The 19,901-nt window shown below is 46.2% G+C and overlaps 1 protein-coding gene across 1 annotated transcript in view; it reads right to left on the reverse strand.

The window, feature by feature from the left end:
• Nucleotides 1–19,901, reverse strand: part of lad1 (ladinin) — a gene marked incomplete at its 5' end in the record, with an annotated part of 105,115 nt that overhangs the window by 78,255 nt on the left and 6,959 nt on the right. The gene's annotated exons all lie outside the window — the stretch shown is intronic.

Consider the following 19,901-nt stretch of genomic DNA (forward strand, 5'->3'; position numbering starts at 1 on the left):
AGTAGGCTACTTGGAGAGTGCTGTCCGTTTCACCACCATAGATAGATGGGATACCTGGAGAGGGCTGTCCGTTTCACCACCATAGATAGTAGGGTACTGGGAGAGGGCTGTCCGTTTCACCACCATAGATAGTAGACTACTGGGAGAGGGCTGTCCGTTTCACCACCATAGATAGTAGACTACTGGGAGAGGGCTGTCCGTTTCACCACCATAGATAGTAGACTACTGGGAGAGGGCTGTCCGTTTCACCACCATAGATAGTAGGCTACTGGGAGAGTGCTGTCCGTTTCACCACCATAGATAGATGGGATACCTGGAGAGTGCTGTCCGTTTCACCACCATAGATAGGAGGCTACTGGGAGAGTGCTGTCCGTTTCACCACCATAGATAGTAGACTACTGGGAGAGGGCTGTCCGTTTCACCACCATAGATAGATGGGATACCTGGAGAGGGCTGTCCGTTTCACCACCATAGATAGTAGACTACTGGGAGAGGGCTGTCCGTTTCACCACCATAGATAGATGGGATACCTGGAGAGTGCTGTCCGTTTCACCACCATAGATAGTAGGCTACTGGGAGAGCGCTGTCCGTTTCACCACCATAGATAGTAGGCTACTGGGAGAGCGCTGTCCGTTTCACCACCATAGATAGTAGACTACTGGGAGAGGGCTGTCCGTTTCACCACCATAGATAGTAGACTACTGGGAGAGTGCTGTGCGTTTCACCACCATAGATAGTAGACTACTGGGAGAGGGCTGTCCGTTTCACCACCATAGATAGATGGGATACCTGGAGAGTGCTGTCCGTTTCACCACCATAGATAGTAGACTACTGGGAGAGGGCTGTCCGTTTCACCACCATAGATAGTAGGCTACTGGGAGAGTGCTGTCCGTTTCACCACCATAGATAGATGGGATACCTGGAGAGGGCTGTCCGTTTCACCACCATAGATAGTAGGCTACTGGGAGAGTGCTGTCCGTTTCACCACCATAGATAGTAGGCTACTGGGAGAGTGCTGTCCGTTTCACCACCATAGATAGATGGGATACCTGGAGAGGGCTGTCCGTTTCACCACCATAGATAGTAGGCTACTGGGAGAGTGCTGTCCGTTTCACCACCATAGATAGTAGACTACTGGGAGAGTGCTGTCCGTTTCACCACCATAGATAGGAGGCTACTGGGAGAGTGCTGTCCGTTTCACCACCATAGATAGTAGGCTACTGGGAGAGGGCTGTCCGTTTCACCACCATAGATAGATGGGATACCTGGAGAGGGCTGTCCGTTTCACCACCATAGATAGTAGACTACTGGGAGAGTGCTGTCCGTTTCACCACCATAGATAGTAGACTACTGGGAGAGGGCTGTCCGTTTCACCACCATAGATAGTAGACTACTGGGAGAGGGCTGTCCGTTTCACCACCATAGATAGTAGACTACTGGGAGAGGGCTGTCCGTTTCACCACCATAGATAGTAGGCTACTTGGAGAGGGCTGTCCGTTTCACCACCATAGATAGTAGGCTACTGGGAGAGTGCTGTCCGTTTCACCACCATAGATAGATGGGATACCTGGAGAGTGCTGTCCGTTTCACCACCATAGATAGTAGGCTACTGGGAGAGTGCTGTCCGTTTCACCACCATAGATAGATGGGATACCTGGAGAGTGCTGTCCGTTTCACCACCATAGATAGTAGGCTACTGGGAGAGTGCTGTCCGTTTCACCACCATAGATCGTAGACTACTGGGAGAGTGCTGTCCGTTTCACCACCATAGATAGATGGGATACCTGGAGAGTGCTGTCCGTTTCACCACCATAGATAGTAGGCTACTTGGAGAGTGCTGTCCGTTTCACCACCATAGATAGAAGGGATACCTGGAGAGGGCTGTCCGTTTCACCACCATAGATAGATGGGATACCTGGAGAGTGCTGTCCGTTTCACCACCATAGATAGTAGGCTACTGGGAGAGTGCTGTCCGTTTCACCACCATAGATAGTAGGCTACTGGGAGAGTGCTGTCCGTTTCACCACCATAGATAGATGGGATACCTGGAGAGGGCTGTCCGTTTCACCACCATAGATAGATGGGATACCTGGAGAGTGCTGTCCGTTTCACCACCATAGATAGTAGGCTACTGGGAGAGGGCTGTCCGTTTCACCACCATAGAGGAGAGGGCTGTCCGTTTCACCACCATAGAGGAGAGTGCTGTCCGTTTCACCACCATAGATAGTAGACTACTGGGAGAGGGCTGTCCGTTTCACCACCATAGATAGTAGGCTACTTGGAGAGGGCTGTCCGTTTCACCACCATAGATAGATGGGATACCTGGAGAGGGCTGTCCGTTTCACCACCATAGATAGTAGGCTACTTGGAGAGTGCTGTCCGTTTCACCACCATAGATAGTAGACTACTGGGAGAGGGCTGTCCGTTTCACCACCATAGATAGTAGACTACTGGGAGAGGGCTGTCCGTTTCACCACCATAGATAGTAGACTACTGGGAGAGGGCTGTCCGTTTCACCACCATAGATAGATGGGATACCTGGAGAGTGCTGTCCGTTTCACCACCATAGATAGTAGGCTACTGGGAGAGGGCTGTCCGTTTCACCACCATAGATAGTAGGCTACTGGGAGAGCGCTGTCCGTTTCACCACCATAGATAGATGGGATACCTGGAGAGGGCTGTCCGTTTCACCACCATAGATAGTAGGCTACTGGGAGAGGGCTGTCCGTTTCACCACCATAGATAGTAGGCTACTGGGAGAGTGCTGTCCGTTTCACCACCATAGATAGTAGACTACTGGGAGAGTGCTGTCCGTTTCACCACCATAGATAGTAGGCTACTGGGAGAGGGCTGTCCGTTTCACCACCATAGATAGATGGGATACCTGGAGAGTGCTGTCCGTTTCACCACCATAGATAGTAGGCTACTGGGAGAGTGCTGTCCGTTTCACCACCATAGATAGTAGACTACTGGGAGAGGGCTGTCCGTTTCACCACCATAGATAGTAGACTACTGGGAGAGTGCTGTCCGTTTCACCACCATAGATAGTAGGCTACTGGGAGAGTGCTGTCCGTTTCACCACCATAGATAGTAGGCTACTGGGAGAGTGCTGTCCGTTTCACCACCATAGATAGTAGGCTACTGGGAGAGGGCTGTCCGTTTCACCACCATAGATAGTAGGCTACTGGGAGAGCGCTGTCCGTTTCACCACCATAGATAGATGGGATACCTGGAGAGTGCTGTCCGTTTCACCACCATAGATAGTAGACTACTGGGAGAGGGCTGTCCGTTTCACCACCATAGATAGTAGACTACTGGGAGAGGGCTGTCCGTTTCACCACCATAGATAGGAGGCTACTGGGAGAGTGCTGTCCGTTTCACCACCATAGATAGTAGGCTACTTGGAGAGGGCTGTCCGTTTCACCACCATAGATAGATGGGATACCTGGAGAGGGCTGTCCGTTTCACCACCATAGATAGTAGGCTACTTGGAGAGTGCTGTCCGTTTCACCACCATAGATAGTAGGCTACTTGGAGAGTGCTGTCCGTTTCACCACCATAGATAGTAGACTACTGGGAGAGGGCTGTCCGTTTCACCACCATAGATAGTAGACTACTGGGAGAGGGCTGTCCGTTTCACCACCATAGATAGTAGGCTACTGGGAGAGCGCTGTCCGTTTCACCACCATAGATAGATGGGATACCTGGAGAGGGCTGTCCGTTTCACCACCATAGATAGTAGGCTACTGGGAGAGGGCTGTCCGTTTCACCACCATAGATAGATGGGATACCTGGAGAGTGCTGTCCGTTTCACCACCATAGATAGTAGGCTACTGGGAGAGTGCTGTCCGTTTCACCACCATAGATAGATGGGATACCTGGAGAGTGCTGTCCGTTTCACCACCATAGATAGTAGGCTACTGGGAGAGGGCTGTCCGTTTCACCACCATAGATAGTAGGCTACTGGGAGAGTGCTGTCCGTTTCACCACCATAGATAGATGGGATACCTGGAGAGTGCTGTCCGTTTCACCACCATAGATAGTAGGCTACTGGGAGAGCGCTGTCCGTTTCACCACCATAGATAGATGGGATACCTGGAGAGTGCTGTCCGTTTCACCACCATAGATAGTAGACTACTGGGAGAGCGCTGTCCGTTTCACCACCATAGATAGTAGACTACTGGGAGAGGGCTGTCCGTTTCACCACCATAGATAGTAGGCTACTGGGAGAGCGCTGTCCGTTTCACCACCATAGATAGATGGGATACCTGGAGAGGGCTGTCCGTTTCACCACCATAGATAGTAGGCTACTGGGAGAGGGCTGTCCGTTTCACCACCATAGATAGATGGGATACCTGGAGAGTGCTGTCCGTTTCACCACCATAGATAGTAGGCTACTGGAAGAGGGCTGTCCGTTTCACCACCATAGATAGATGGGATACCTGGAGAGTGCTGTCCGTTTCATCACCATAGATAGTAGACTACTGGGAGAGTGCTGTCCGTTTCACCACCATAGATAGGAGGCTACTGGGAGAGGGCTGTCCGTTTCACCACCATAGATAGATGGGATACCTGGAGAGTGCTGTCCGTTTCACCACCATAGATAGTAGGCTACTGGGAGAGTGCTGTCCGTTTCACCACCATAGATAGATGGGATACCTGGAGAGTGCTGTCCGTTTCACCACCATAGATAGTAGGCTACTGGGAGAGGGCTGTCCGTTTCACCACCATAGATAGATGGGATACCTGGAGAGGGCTGTCCGTTTCACCACCATAGATAGTAGGCTACTGGGAGAGGGCTGTCCGTTTCACCACCATAGATAGATGGGATACCTGGAGAGTGCTGTCCGTTTCACCACCATAGATAGTAGACTACTGGGAGAGTGCTGTCCGTTTCACCACCATAGATAGTAGACTACTGGGAGAGCGCTGTCCGTTTCACCACCATAGATAGTAGACTACTGGGAGAGGGCTGTCCGTTTCACCACCATAGATAGTAGGCTACTGGGAGAGCGCTGTCCGTTTCACCACCATAGATAGATGGGATACCTGGAGAGGGCTGTCCGTTTCACCACCATAGATAGTAGGCTACTGGGAGAGGGCTGTCCGTTTCACCACCATAGATAGATGGGATACCTGGAGAGTGCTGTCCGTTTCACCACCATAGATAGTAGGCTACTGGAAGAGGGCTGTCCGTTTCACCACCATAGATAGATGGGATACCTGGAGAGTGCTGTCCGTTTCATCACCATAGATAGTAGACTACTGGGAGAGTGCTGTCCGTTTCACCACCATAGATAGGAGGCTACTGGGAGAGGGCTGTCCGTTTCACCACCATAGATAGATGGGATACCTGGAGAGTGCTGTCCGTTTCACCACCATAGATAGTAGGCTACTGGGAGAGTGCTGTCCGTTTCACCACCATAGATAGATGGGATACCTGGAGAGTGCTGTCCGTTTCACCACCATAGATAGTAGGCTACTGGGAGAGGGCTGTCCGTTTCACCACCATAGATAGTAGGCTACTGGGAGAGGGCTGTCCGTTTCACCACCATAGATAGATGGGATACCTGGAGAGGGCTGTCCGTTTCACCACCATAGATAGTAGGCTACTGGGAGAGGGCTGTCCGTTTCACCACCATAGATAGATGGGATACCTGGAGAGTGCTGTCCGTTTCACCACCATAGATAGATGGGATACCTGGAGAGTGCTGTCCGTTTCACCACCATAGATTGTAGGTTACTTGGCTGTTTACTCTGTCTGCTACATTGTGTTTGACACTTTGTTTTTCTCAATGTGTTCTGGTACCTCAGATCTCCCTGGATAACCCCACCTTCCTGCGCTGACTATGTGTTCCGGGACCTCCCGATTTACAAATTAAGCTCTGGGTAATATGTACATGTAGGTAGGGGTAAAGTGACTATGCATAGATAAATCAACAACGAGTAGCAGCAGCGTAAAAAAAATGCAAATGAAAATAGTCCGGTGGCCATTTGGTTAGCTGTTAAGCGGTTTTATGGCTTGGGGGTAGAAGCTGTTAAGAAGCCTTTCGGACCTAGACTTGGCGCTCCGGTACCGCTTGCCGTGCGGTAGCAGATAGAACATTCTATGACTTGGGTGGCTGGAGTCTTTGGCAATGTTTAAATGACACCATACCGAAGCTTTATCAACGGTGTCCAGCCGGTGTCTATTCCACAAGTTACCACCGGCTAAATGTATGACGTTAAAATATCTATTTACTCTGTTCCATCTGACTGCGCAATCCACTGTCTCATCAGCCCAGCCAGGCAATTTATAAACTTGATCTCCACTATAAAAAGCATCTAGACGTTATCTCACATTTCTTTTAGACTAACATTTCATTTTCAACAACAGAGATTTTTTATAAACCTTGCTGTCTGTCTCTCCGACATTTGCAACATTGTTTCAATATTCAAATTCGATCTCCAGCTGTCACGCCCTGGCTCTGGGGACTCTTAAATGTTGAGCCAGGGTGTGTAGTTTCTGTGTTGTGTTTATTTCTATGGTGAATATCTATTATGTGTATTTCTATGTTGGCCGGTGTGGTTCCCAATCAGAGGCAGCTGTAGCTCGTTGTCTCTGATTGGGGACCATACTTAGGCAGCCTTTTGGCACCAGTCAGTTGTGGGATCTTGTTCCGTGTAAGGTATGTTTTTTGTATGCTACCTTGGACTTCACGTTTCGTTTGTTGTTTTGTGGTGTGTTTAGTCGTTAATAAATATGAATGCATATCACGCTGCGCCTTGGTCCTTTTCTTCCGTAAACGATCGTGACACCAGCCATAATAATGAACGTGTCGGCAGTCTGGACGAGACAGACAGGCAGGCAGCGTTTCTCAGCCAGTCGAAATCATGAATCAGCTGGCATGATTTTTATGGATATATACAAATAAATGTCAATAAAAAAAGGTCAAAAGAAATGAAGGACAGCTCATTTGCAATTTTTCCAGCTTCAGTTTGAAGTGATTGTTCAGTTTGAAGTGATTGTTCAGTTTGAAGTGATTGTGTTATGGGAAATCGCGCCTCATTAGCTCATTGTTATGGCTGCATCCAAATAAATGTCACTAGAAAACAGTTTAAACAAACGCAAACGCAGCTGCTGTTATTCTGGCTGCACTGTTTGAAATGACTGTAAGTTAGCCGTAGTTGGCTAGCTAGCTAGCAAGGGATAAGAAGATTTAGAAAGAACGACTGGGTCGCATCCATAGATACAGAACAAAAAGACTGATCCACTTAGTTAGTCTCTTACAGTAACTGTATTCATACAGAACAGCCTTTATCAAGGCATTATTAAGCAATACAAACAAAATAAAAGCTCTTTGAGGTTGAGTTCATATTGCTGAACAGAGGGTTAGGGTGAGGTTAAGGAACAGAGGATGATGAGTTCACAACCAACAGGATCGTATCAAATCAAAACCACACCCAGTTAGTCTGGCACACTGAGACCTCTCAATGTTCTACATTGTCTAAACTCTCAGACCTCCTGCGGTGTGTGTGTGTGTGTGTGTGTGTGTGTGTGTGTGTGTGTGTGTGTGCGTGTGTGTGTGCGTGTGTGTGTGCGTATATGGATCAGTCTGTAGGTGTGTGCGAGGCTGATAGTGTTCCCCAGGGGGTAGGGAGAAAGGTCCCATCTGTTAGTGGAGTAGATTATTAACAAATGGTAGGAGTTAGAGTTATAGTTAACACTACGCAAAAACCCTGTATGGTAGGGGTTAGAGTTAACACTAGGTACACACCCTGTATGGTAGGGGTTAGAGTTAACACTAGGTACACACCCTGTATGGTAGGGTTATAGTTAACACTAGGTACACACCCTGTATGGTAGGGGTTATAGTTAACACTACGCAAAAACCCTGTATGGTAGGGGTTAGAGTTAACACTACGCAAAAACCCTGTATGGTAGGGGTTAGAGTTAACACTAGGTACACACCCTGTATGGTAGGGGTTAGAGTTAACACTACGCAAAAACCCTGTATGGTAGGGGTTATAGTTAACACTAGGTACACACCCTGTATGGTAGGGTTATAGTTAACACTAGGTACACACCCTGTATGGTAGGGTTATAGTTAACACTAGGTACACACCCTGTATGGTAGGGGTTAGAGTTAACACTAGGTACACACCCTGTATGGTAGGGGTTAGAGTTAACACTAGGTACACACCCTGTATGGTAGGGTTATAGTTAACACTAGGTACACACCCTGTATGGTAGGGGTTATAGTTAACACTACGCAAAAACCCTGTATGGTAGGGGTTAGAGTTAACACTACATAAAAACCCTGTATGGTAGGGGTTAGAGTTAACACTAGGTACACACCCTGTATGGTAGGGGTTAGAGTTAACACTACGCAAAAACCCTGTATGGTAGGGGTTATAGTTAACACTTGGTACACACCCTGTATGGTAGAGTTATAGTTAACACTAGGTACACACCCTGTATGGTAGGGTTATAGTTAACACTAGGTACACACCCTGTATGGTAGGGGTTAGAGTTAACACTAGGTACACACCCTGTATGGTAGGGGTTAGAGTTAACACTAGGTACACACCCTGTATGGTAGGGTTATAGTTAACACTAGGTACACACCCTGTATGGTAGGGTTAGAGTTAACACTAGGTACACACCCTGTATGGTAGGGTTATAGTTAACACTAGGTACACACCCTGTATGGTAGGGGTTAGAGTTAACACTAGGTACACACCCTGTATGGTAGGGGTTAGAGTTAACACTAGGTACACACCCTGTATGGTAGGGGTTATAGTTAACACTAGGTACACACCCTGTATGGTAGGGGTTATAGTTAACACTAGGTACACACCCTGTATGGTAGGGGTTATAGTTAACACTAGGTACACACCCTGTATGGTAGGGGTTAGAGTTAACACTAGGTACACACCCTGTATGGTAGGGGTTATAGTTAACACTAGGTACACACACTGTATGGTAGGGTTAGAGTTAACACTAGGTACACACCCTGTATGGTAGGGGTTATAGTTAACACTAGGTACACACCCTGTATGGTAGGGTTATAGTTAACACTAGGTACACACCCTGTATGGTAGGGTTATAGTTAACACTAGGTACACACCCTGTATGGTAGGGGTTATAGTTAACACTAGGTACACACCCTGTATGGTAGGGGTTATAGTTAACACTAGGTACACACCCTGTATGGTAGGGGTTAGGGTTATAGTTAACACTAGGTACACACCCTGTATGGTAGGGGTTAGAGTTAACACTAGGTACACACCCTGTATGGTAGGGGTTAGAGTTAACACTAGGTACACACCCTGTATGGTTGGGGTTAGAGTTAACACTAGGTACACACCCTGTATGGTAGGGGTTAGGGTTATAGTTAACACTAGGTACACACCCTGTATGGTAGGGTTATAGTTAACACTAGGTACACACCCTGTATGGTAGGGTTAGAGTTATAGTTAACACTAGGTACACACCCTGTATGGTAGGGGTTATAGTTAACACTAGGTACACACCCTGTATGGTAGGGGTTATAGTTAACACTAGGTACACACCCTGTATGGTAGGGGTTAGGGTTATAGTTAACACTAGGTACACACCCTGTATGGTAGGGGTTAGAGTTAACACTAGGTACACACCCTGTATGGTAGGGGTTATAGTTAACACTAGGTACACACCCTGTATGGTAGGGGTTAGAGTTAACACTAGGTACACACCCTGTATGGTAGGGTTAGAGTTAACACTAGGTACACACCCTGTATGGTAGGGGTTATAGTTAACACTAGGTACACACCCTGTATGGTAGGGGTTAGAGTTAACACTAGGTACACACCCTGTATGGTAGGGGTTATAGTTAACACTAGGTACACACCCTGTATGGTAGGGGTTAGGGTTAGAGTTAACACTAGGTACACACCCTGTATGGTAGGGGTTAGAGTTAACACTAGGTACACACCCTGTATGGTAGGGGTTAGAGTTATAGTTAACACTAGGTACACACCCTGTATGGTAGGGGTTATAGTTAACACTAGGTACACACCCTGTATGGTAGGGGTTATAGTTAACACTAGGTACACACCCTGTATGGTAGGGTTAGAGTTAACACTAGGTACACACCCTGTATGGTAGGGGTTATAGTTAACACTAGGTACACACCCTGTATGGTAGGGGTTAGAGTTAACACTAGGTACACACCCTGTATGGTAGGGTTATAGTTAACACTAGGTACACACCCTGTATGGTAGGGGTTAGAGTTATAGTTAACACTAGGTACACACCCTGTACGGTAGGGGTTAGGGTTAGAGTTAACACTAGGTACACACCCTGTATGGTAGGGGTTAGAGTTAACACTAGGTACACACCCTGTATGGTAGGGGTTAGAGTTAACACTAGGTACACACCCTGTATGGTAGGGGTTATAGTTAACACTAGGTACACACCCTGTACGGTAGGGGTTAGAGTTAACACTAGGTACACACCCTGTATGGTAGGGGTTAGAGTTAACACTAGGTACACACCCTGTATGGTAGGGGTTAGAGTTATAGTTAACACTAGGTACACACCCTGTATGGTAGGGTTATAGTTAACACTAGGTACACACCCTGTATGGTAGGGGTTAGAGTTAACACTAGGTACACACCCTGTATGGTAGGGTTAGAGTTATAGTTAACACTAGGTAAACACCCTGTATGGTAGGGTTAGAGTTAACACTAGGTACACACCCTGTATGGTAGGGGTTATAGTTAACACTAGGTACACACCCTGTATGGTAGGGGTTAGAATTAACACTAGGTACACACCCTGTATGGTAGGGGTTAGAGTTATAGTTAACACTAGGTACACACCCTGTATGGTAGGGGTTAGGGTTAGAGTTAACACTAGGTACACACCCTGTATGGTAGGGGTTAGAGTTAACACTAGGTACACACCCTGTATGGTAGGGGTTAGAGTTATAGTTAACACTAGGTACACACCCTGTATGGTAGGGGTTATAGTTAACACTAGGTACACACCCTGTATGGTAGGGGTTATAGTTAACACTAGGTACACACCCTGTATGGTAGGGTTAGAGTTAACACTAGGTACACACCCTGTATGGTAGGGGTTAGAGTTAACACTAGGTACACACCCTGTATGGTAGGGTTATAGTTAACACTAGGTACACACCCTGTATGGTAGGGGTTAGAGTTATAGTTAACACTAGGTACACACCCTGTACGGTAGGGGTTAGGGTTAGAGTTAACACTAGGTACACACCCTGTATGGTAGGGGTTAGAGTTAACACTAGGTACACACCCTGTATGGTAGGGGTTAGGGTTAGAGTTAACACTAGGTACACACCCTGTATGGTAGGGGTTAGAGTTAACACTAGGTACACACCCTGTATGGTAGGGTTAGAGTTAACACTAGGTACACACCCTGTATGGTAGGGGTTATAGTTAACACTAGGTACACACCCTGTATGGTAGGGGTTATAGTTAACACTAGGTACACACCCTGTACGGTAGGGGTTAGAGTTAACACTAGGTACACACCCTGTATGGTAGGGGTTAGAGTTAACACTAGGTACACACCCTGTATGGTAGGGGTTAGAGTTATAGTTAACACTAGGTACACACCCTGTATGGTAGGGTTATAGTTAACACTAGGTACACACCCTGTATGGTAGGGGTTAGAGTTAACACTAGGTACACACCCTGTATGGTAGGGTTAGAGTTATAGTTAACACTAGGTACACACCCTGTATGGTAGGGTTAGAGTTAACACTAGGTACACACCCTGTATGGTAGGGGTTATAGTTAACACTAGGTACACACCCTGTATGGTAGGGGTTAGAATTAACACTAGGTACACACCCTGTATGGTAGGGGTTAGAGTTATAGTTAACACTAGGTACACACCCTGTATGGTAGGGGTTAGAGTTAACACTAGGTACACACCCTGTATGGTTGGGGTTAGAGTTATAGTTAACACTAGGTACACACCCTGTATGGTAGGGGTTAGAGTTAACACTAGGTACACACACTGTATGGTAGGGGTTAGAGTTAACACTAGGTACACACCCTGTATGGTAGGGGTTAGAGTTAACACTAGGTACACACACTGTATGGTAGGGGTTAGAGTTAACACTAGGTACACACCCTGTATGGTAGGGGTTAGAGTTATAGTTAACACTAGGTACACACCCTGTATGGTAGGGGTTATAGTTAACACTAGGTACACACCCTGTATGGTAGGGGTTATAGTTAACACTAGGTACACACCCTGTATGGTAGGGGTTAGAGTTAACACTAGGTACACACCCTGTATGGTAGGGGTTAGAGTTAACACTAGGTACACACCCTGTATGGTAGGGGTTAGAGTTAACACTAGGTACACACCCTGTATGGTAGGGGTTAGGGTTATAGTTAACACTAGGTACACACCCTGTATGGTAGGGGTTAGAGTTAACACTAGGTACACACCCTGTATGGTAGGGGTTAGAGTTATAGTTAACACTAGGTACACACCCTGTATGGTAGGGGTTAGAGTTAACACTAGGTACACACCCTGTATAGTAGGGGTTATAGTTAACACTAGGTACACACCCTGTATGGTAGGGGTTAGAGTTAACACTAGGTACACACCCTGTATGGTAGGGTTATAGTTAACACTAGGTACACACCCTGTATGGTAGGGGTTAGAGTTATAGTTAACACTAGGTACACACCCTGTACGGTAGGGGTTAGGGTTAGAGTTAACACTAGGTACACACCCTGTATGGTAGGGGTTATAGTTAACACTAGGTACACACCCTGTATGGTAGGGGTTAGGGTTAGAGTTAACACTAGGTACACACCCTGTATGGTAGGGGTTAGAGTTAACACTAGGTACACACCCTGTATGGTAGGGTTAGAGTTAACACTAGGTACACACCCTGTATGGTAGGGGTTATAGTTAACACTAGGTACACACCCTGTATGGTAGGGGTTAGAGTTAACACTAGGTACACACCCTGTATGGTAGGGGTTAGAGTTAACACTAGGTACACACCCTGTATGGTAGGGGTTAGAGTTATAGTTAACACTAGGTACACACCCTGTATGGTAGGGTTATAGTTAACACTAGGTACACACCCTGTATGGTAGGGGTTAGAGTTAACACTAGGTACACACCCTGTATGGTAGGGTTAGAGTTATAGTTAACACTAGGTACACACCCTGTATGGTAGGGTTAGAGTTAACACTAGGTACACACCCTGTATGGTAGGGGTTATAGTTAACACTAGGTACACACCCTGTATGGTAGGGGTTAGAGTTAACACTAGGTACACACCCTGTATGGTAGGGGTTAGAGTTATAGTTAACACTAGGTACACACCCTGTATGGTAGGGGTTAGAGTTAACACTAGGTACACACCCTGTATGGTTGGGGTTAGAGTTATAGTTAACACTAGGTACACACCCTGTATGGTAGGGGTTAGAGTTAACACTAGGTACACACACTGTATGGTAGGGGTTAGAGTTAACACTAGGTACACACACTGTATGGTAGGGGTTAGAGTTAACACTAGGTACACACCCTGTATGGTAGTGGTTAGAGTTAACACTAGGTACACACCCTGTATGGTAGGGGTTAGAGTTAACACTAGGTACACACCCTGTATGGTAGGGGTTAGAGTTAACACTAGGTACACACACTGTATGGTAGGGGTTAGAGTTAACACTAGGTACACACCCTGTATGGTAGGGGTTAGAGTTATAGTTAACACTAGGTACACACCCTGTATGGTAGGGGTTATAGTTAACACTAGGTACACACCCTGTATGGTAGGGGTTATAGTTAACACTAGGTACACACCCTGTATGGTAGGGGTTAGAGTTAACACTAGGTACACACCCTGTATGGTAGGGGTTAGAGTTAACACTAGGTACACACCCTGTATGGTAGGGGTTAGAGTTAACACTAGGTACACACCCTGTATGGTAGGGGTTAGAGTTAACACTAGGTACACACCCTGTATGGTAGGGGTTAGAGTTATAGTTAACACTAGGTACACACCCTGTATGGTAGGGGTTAGAGTTAACACTAGGTACACACCCTGTATGGTAGGGGTTATAGTTAACACTAGGTACACACCCTGTATGGTAGGGTTAGAGTTAACACTAGGTACACACCCTGTATGGTAGGGGTTATAGTTAACACTAGGTACACACCCTGTATGGTAGGGTTAGAGTTAACACTAGGTACACACCCTGTATGGTAGGGGTTAGAGTTAACACTAGGTACACACCCTGTATGGTAGGGGTTAGAGTTAACACTAGGTACACACCCTGTATGGTAGGGGTTATAGTTAACACTAGGTACACACCCTGTATGGTAGGGTTAGAGTTAACACTAGGTACACACCCTGTATGGTAGGGGTTAGAGTTAACACTAGGTACACACCCTGTATGGTAGGGGTTATAGTTAACACTAGGTACACACCCTGTATGGTAGGGGTTAGAGTTAACACTAGGTACACAACCTGTATGGTAGGGGTTAGAGTTAACACTAGGTACACACCCTGTATGGTAGGGGTTAGAGTTATAGTTAACACTAGGTACACACCCTGTATGGTAGGGTTAGAGTTAACACTAGGTACACACCCTGTATGGTAGGGGTTATAGTTAACACTAGGTACACACCCTGTATGGTAGGGGTTAGAGTTAACACTAGGTACACACCCTGTATGGTAGGGTTAGAGTTATAGTTAACACTAGGTACACACCCTGTATGGTAGGGTTAGAGTTAACACTAGGTACACACCCTGTATGGTAGGGTTAGAGTTATAGTTAACACTAGGTACACACCCTGTATGGTAGGGTTAGAGTTAACACTAGGTACACACCCTGTATGGTAGGGTTAGAGTTATAGTTAACACTAGGTACACACCCTGTATGGTAGGGGTTAGAATTAACACTAGGTACACACCCTGTATGGTAGGGTTAGAGTTAACACTAGGTACACACCCTGTATGGTAGGGGTTAGAGTTAACACTAGGTACACACCCTGTATGGTATGGGTTAGAGTTAACACTAGGTACACACCCTGTATGGTAGGGTTATAGTTAACACTAGGTACACACCCTGTATGGTAGGGGTTAGAGTTAACACTAGGTACACACCCTGTATGGTAGGGGTTAGAGTTAACACTAGGTACACACCCTGTATGGTAGGGGTTAGAGTTAACACTAGGTACACACCCTGTATGGTAGGGGTTAGAGTTAACACTAGGTACACACCCTGTATGGTAGGGGTTAGAGTTAACACTAGGTACACACCCTGTATGGTAGGGTTAGAGTTAGAGTTAACACTAGGTACACACCCTGTATGGTAGGGGTTAGAGTTAACACTAGGTACACACCCTGTATGGTAGGGGTTAGAGTTAACACTAGGTACACACCCTGTATGGTAGGGGTTAGAGTTAACACTAGGTACACACCCTGTATGGTAGGGGTTAGAGTTAACACTAGGTACACACCCTGTATGGTAGGGTTAGAGTTAACACTAGGTACACACCCTGTATGGTAGGGGTTAGAGTTATAGTTAACACTAGGTACACACCCTGTATGGTAGGGTTAGAGTTAACACTAGGTACACACCCTGTATGGTAGGGGTTAGAGTTAACACTAGGTACACACCCTGTATGGTAGGGGTTATAGTTAACACTAGGTACACACCCTGTATGGTAGGGGTTAGAGTTAACACTAGGTACACACCCTGTATGGTAGGGTTAGAGTTAACACTAGGTACACACCCTGTATGGTAGGGGTTATAGTTAACACTAGGTACACACCCTGTATGGTAGGGGTTAGAGTTAACACTAGGTACACACCTTGTATGGTAGGGGTTATAGTTAACACTAGGTACACACCCTGTATGGTAGGGTTAGAGTTAACACTAGGTACACACCCTGTATGGTAGGGGTTAGAGTTAACACTAGGTACACACCCTGTATGGTAGGGGTTAGAGTTAACACTAGGTACACACCCTGTATGGTAGGGTTAGAGTTAACACTAGGTACACACCCTGTATGGTAGGGTTAGAGTTAACACTAGGTACACACACTGTATGGTAGGGGTTAGAGTTAACACTAGGTACACACCCTGTATGGTAGGGGTTATAGTTAACACTAGGTACACACCCTGTATGGTAGGGGTTAGAGTTAACACTAGGTACACACACTGTATGGTAGGGGTTAGAGTTAACACTAGGTACACACCCTGTATGGTAGGGTTATAGTTAACACTAGGTACACACCCTGTATGGTAGGGTTATAGTTAACACTAGGTACACACCCTGTATGGTAGGGGTTATAGTTAACACTAGGTACACACCCTGTATGGTAGGGTTATAGTTAACACTAGGTACACACCCTGTATGGTAGGGTTATAGTTAACACTAGGTACACACCCTGTATGGTAGGGGTTAGAGTTAACACTAGGTACACACCCTGTATGGTAGGGTTAGAGTTAACACTAGGTACACACCCTGTATGGTAGGGGTTAGAGTTAACACTAGGTACACACCCTGTATGGTAGGGTTAGAGTTAACACTAGGTACACACCCTGTATGGTAGGGGTTAGGGTTAGAGTTAACACTAGGTACACACCCTGTATGGTAGGGGTTAGAGTTAACACTAGGTACACACCCTGTATGGTAGGGGTTAGAGTTAACACTAGGTACACACCCTGTATGGTAGGGGTTAGAGTTAACACTAGGTACACACCCTGTATGGTAGGGGTTAGAGTTAACACTAGGTACACACCCTGTATGGTAGGGTTTAGAGTTATAGTTAACACTAGGTACACACCCTGTACGGTAGGGGTTAGAGTTAACACTAGGTACACACCCTGTATGGTAGGGGTTAGAGTTATAGTTAACACTAGGTACACACCCTGTATGGTAGGGTTAGAGTTAACACTAGGTACACACCCTGTATGGTAGGGGTTATAGTTAACACTAGGTACACACCCTGTATGGTAGGGGTTAGAGTTAACACTAGGTACACACCCTGTATGGTAGGGTTAGAGTTATAGTTAACACTAGGTACACACCCTGTATGGTAGGGTTAGAGTTAACACTAGGTACACACCCTGTATGGTAGGGTTAGAGTTATAGTTAACACTAGGTACACACCCTGTATGGTAGGGTTAGAGTTAACACTAGGTACACACCCTGTATGGTAGGGTTAGAGTTATAGTTAACACTAGGTACACACCCTGTATGGTAGGGGTTATAGTTAACACTAGGTACACACCCTGTATGGTAGGGGTTAGAGTTAACACTAGGTACACACCCTGTATGGTAGGGTTAGGGTTATAGTTAACACTAGGTACACACCCTGTATGGTAGGGGTTAGAATTAACACTAGGTACACACCCTGTATGGTAGGGTTAGAGTTAACACTAGGTACACACCCTGTATGGTAGGGGTTAGAGTTAACACTAGGTACACACCCTGTATGGTAGGGGTTAGAGTTAACACTAGGTACACACCCTGTATGGTAGGGTTATAGTTAACACTAGGTACACACCCTGTATGGTAGGGGTTAGAGTTAACACTAGGTACACACCCTGTATGGTAGGGGTTAGAGTTAACACTAGGTACACACCCTGTATGGTAGGGGTTAGAGTTAACACTAGGTACACACCCTGTATGGTAGGGGTTAGAGTTAACACTAGGTACACACCCTGTATGGTAGGGGTTAGAGTTAACACTAGGTACACACCCTGTATGGTAGGGGTTAGAGTTAACACTAGGTACACACCCTGTATGGTAGGGTTAGAGTTAGAGTTAACACTAGGTACACACCCTGTATGGTAGGGGTTAGAGTTAACACTAGGTACACACCCTGTATGGTAGGGGTTAGAGTTAACACTAGGTACACACCCTGTATGGTAGGGGTTAGAGTTAACACTAGGTACACACCCTGTATGGTAGGGTTAGAGTTAACACTAGGTACACACCCTGTATGGTAGGGGTTAGAGTTATAGTTAACACTAGGTACACACCCTGTATGGTAGGGTTAGAGTTAACACTAGGTACACACCCTGTATGGTAGGGGTTAGAGTTAACACTAGGTACACACCCTGTATGGTAGGGGTTATAGTTAACACTAGGTACACACCCTGTATGGTAGGGGTTAGAGTTAACACTAGGTACACACCCTGTATGGTAGGGTTAGAGTTAACACTAGGTACACACCCTGTATGGTAGGGGTTATAGTTAACACTAGGTACACACCCTGTATGGTAGGGGTTAGAGTTAACACTAGGTACACACCTTGTATGGTAGGGGTTATAGTTAACACTAGGTACACACCCTGTATGGTAGGGTTAGAGTTAACACTAGGTACACACCCTGTATGGTAGGGGTTAGAGTTAACACTAGGTACACACCCTGTATGGTAGGGGTTAGAGTTAACACTAGGTACACACCCTGTATGGTAGGGTTAGAGTTAACACTAGGTACACACCCTGTATGGTAGGGTTAGAGTTAACACTAGGTACACACACTGTATGGTAGGGGTTAGAGTTAACACTAGGTACACACCCTGTATGGTAGGGGTTATAGTTAACACTAGGTACACACCCTGTATGGTAGGGGTTAGAGTTAACACTAGGTACACACACTGTATGGTAGGGGTTAGAGTTAACACTAGGTACACACCCTGTATGGTAGGGTTATAGTTAACACTAGGTACACACCCTGTATGGTAGGGTTATAGTTAACACTAGGTACACACCCTGTATGGTAGGGGTTATAGTTAACACTAGGTACACACCCTGTATGGTAGGGTTATAGTTAACACTAGGTACACACCCTGTATGGTAGGGTTATAGTTAACACTAGGTACACACCCTGTATGGTAGGGGTTAGAGTTAACACTAGGTACACACCCTGTATGGTAGGGTTAGAGTTAACACTAGGTACACACCCTGTATGGTAGGGTTAGAGTTAACACTATGTACACACCCTGTATGGTAGGGGTTAGAGTTAACACTAGGTACACACCCTGTATGGTAGGGTTAGAGTTAACACTAGGTACACACCCTGTATGGTAGGGGTTAGGGTTAGAGTTAACACTAGGTACACACCCTGTATGGTAGGGGTTAGAGTTAACACTAGGTACACACCCTGTATGGTAGGGGTTAGAGTTAACACTAGGTACACACCCTGTATGGTAGGGGTTAGAGTTAACACTAGGTACACACCCTGTATGGTAGGGGTTAGGGTTAGAGTTAACACTAGGTACACACCCTGTATGGTAGGGGTTAGAGTTAACACTAGGTACACACCCTGTATGGTAGGGGTTAGAGTTAACACTAGGTACACACCCTGTATGGTAGGGGTTAGAGTTAACACTAGGTACACACCCTGTATGGTAGGGGTTAGAGTTAACACTAGGTACACACCCTGTATGGTAGGGTTAGAGTTATAGTTAACACTAGGTACACACCCTGTATGGTAGGGGTTATAGTTAACACTAGGTACACACCCTGTATGGTAGGGGTTAGAGTTAACACTAGGTACACACCCTGTATGGTAGGGGTTATAGTTAACACTAGGTACACACCCTGTATGGTAGGGTTATAGTTAACACTAGGTACACACCCTGTATGGTAGGGTTAGAGTTATAGTTAACACTAGGTACACACCCTGTATGGTAGGGGTTATAGTTAACACTAGGTACACACCCTGTACGGTAGGGGTTAGGGTTAACACTAGGTACACACCCTGTATGGTAGGGGTTAGAGTTAACACTAGGTACACACCCTGTATGGTAGGGGTTATAGTTAACACTAGGTACACACCCTGTATGGTAGGGGTTATAGTTAACACTAGGTACACACCCTGTATGGTAGGGTTATAGTTAA

The sequence above is a fragment of the Coregonus lavaretus genome (genome assembly GCF_964263955.1).
Source record: "Coregonus lavaretus genome assembly, contig: HAP1_SCAFFOLD_749, whole genome shotgun sequence".
Lineage (NCBI taxonomy): Eukaryota > Metazoa > Chordata > Actinopteri > Salmoniformes > Salmonidae > Coregonus > Coregonus lavaretus.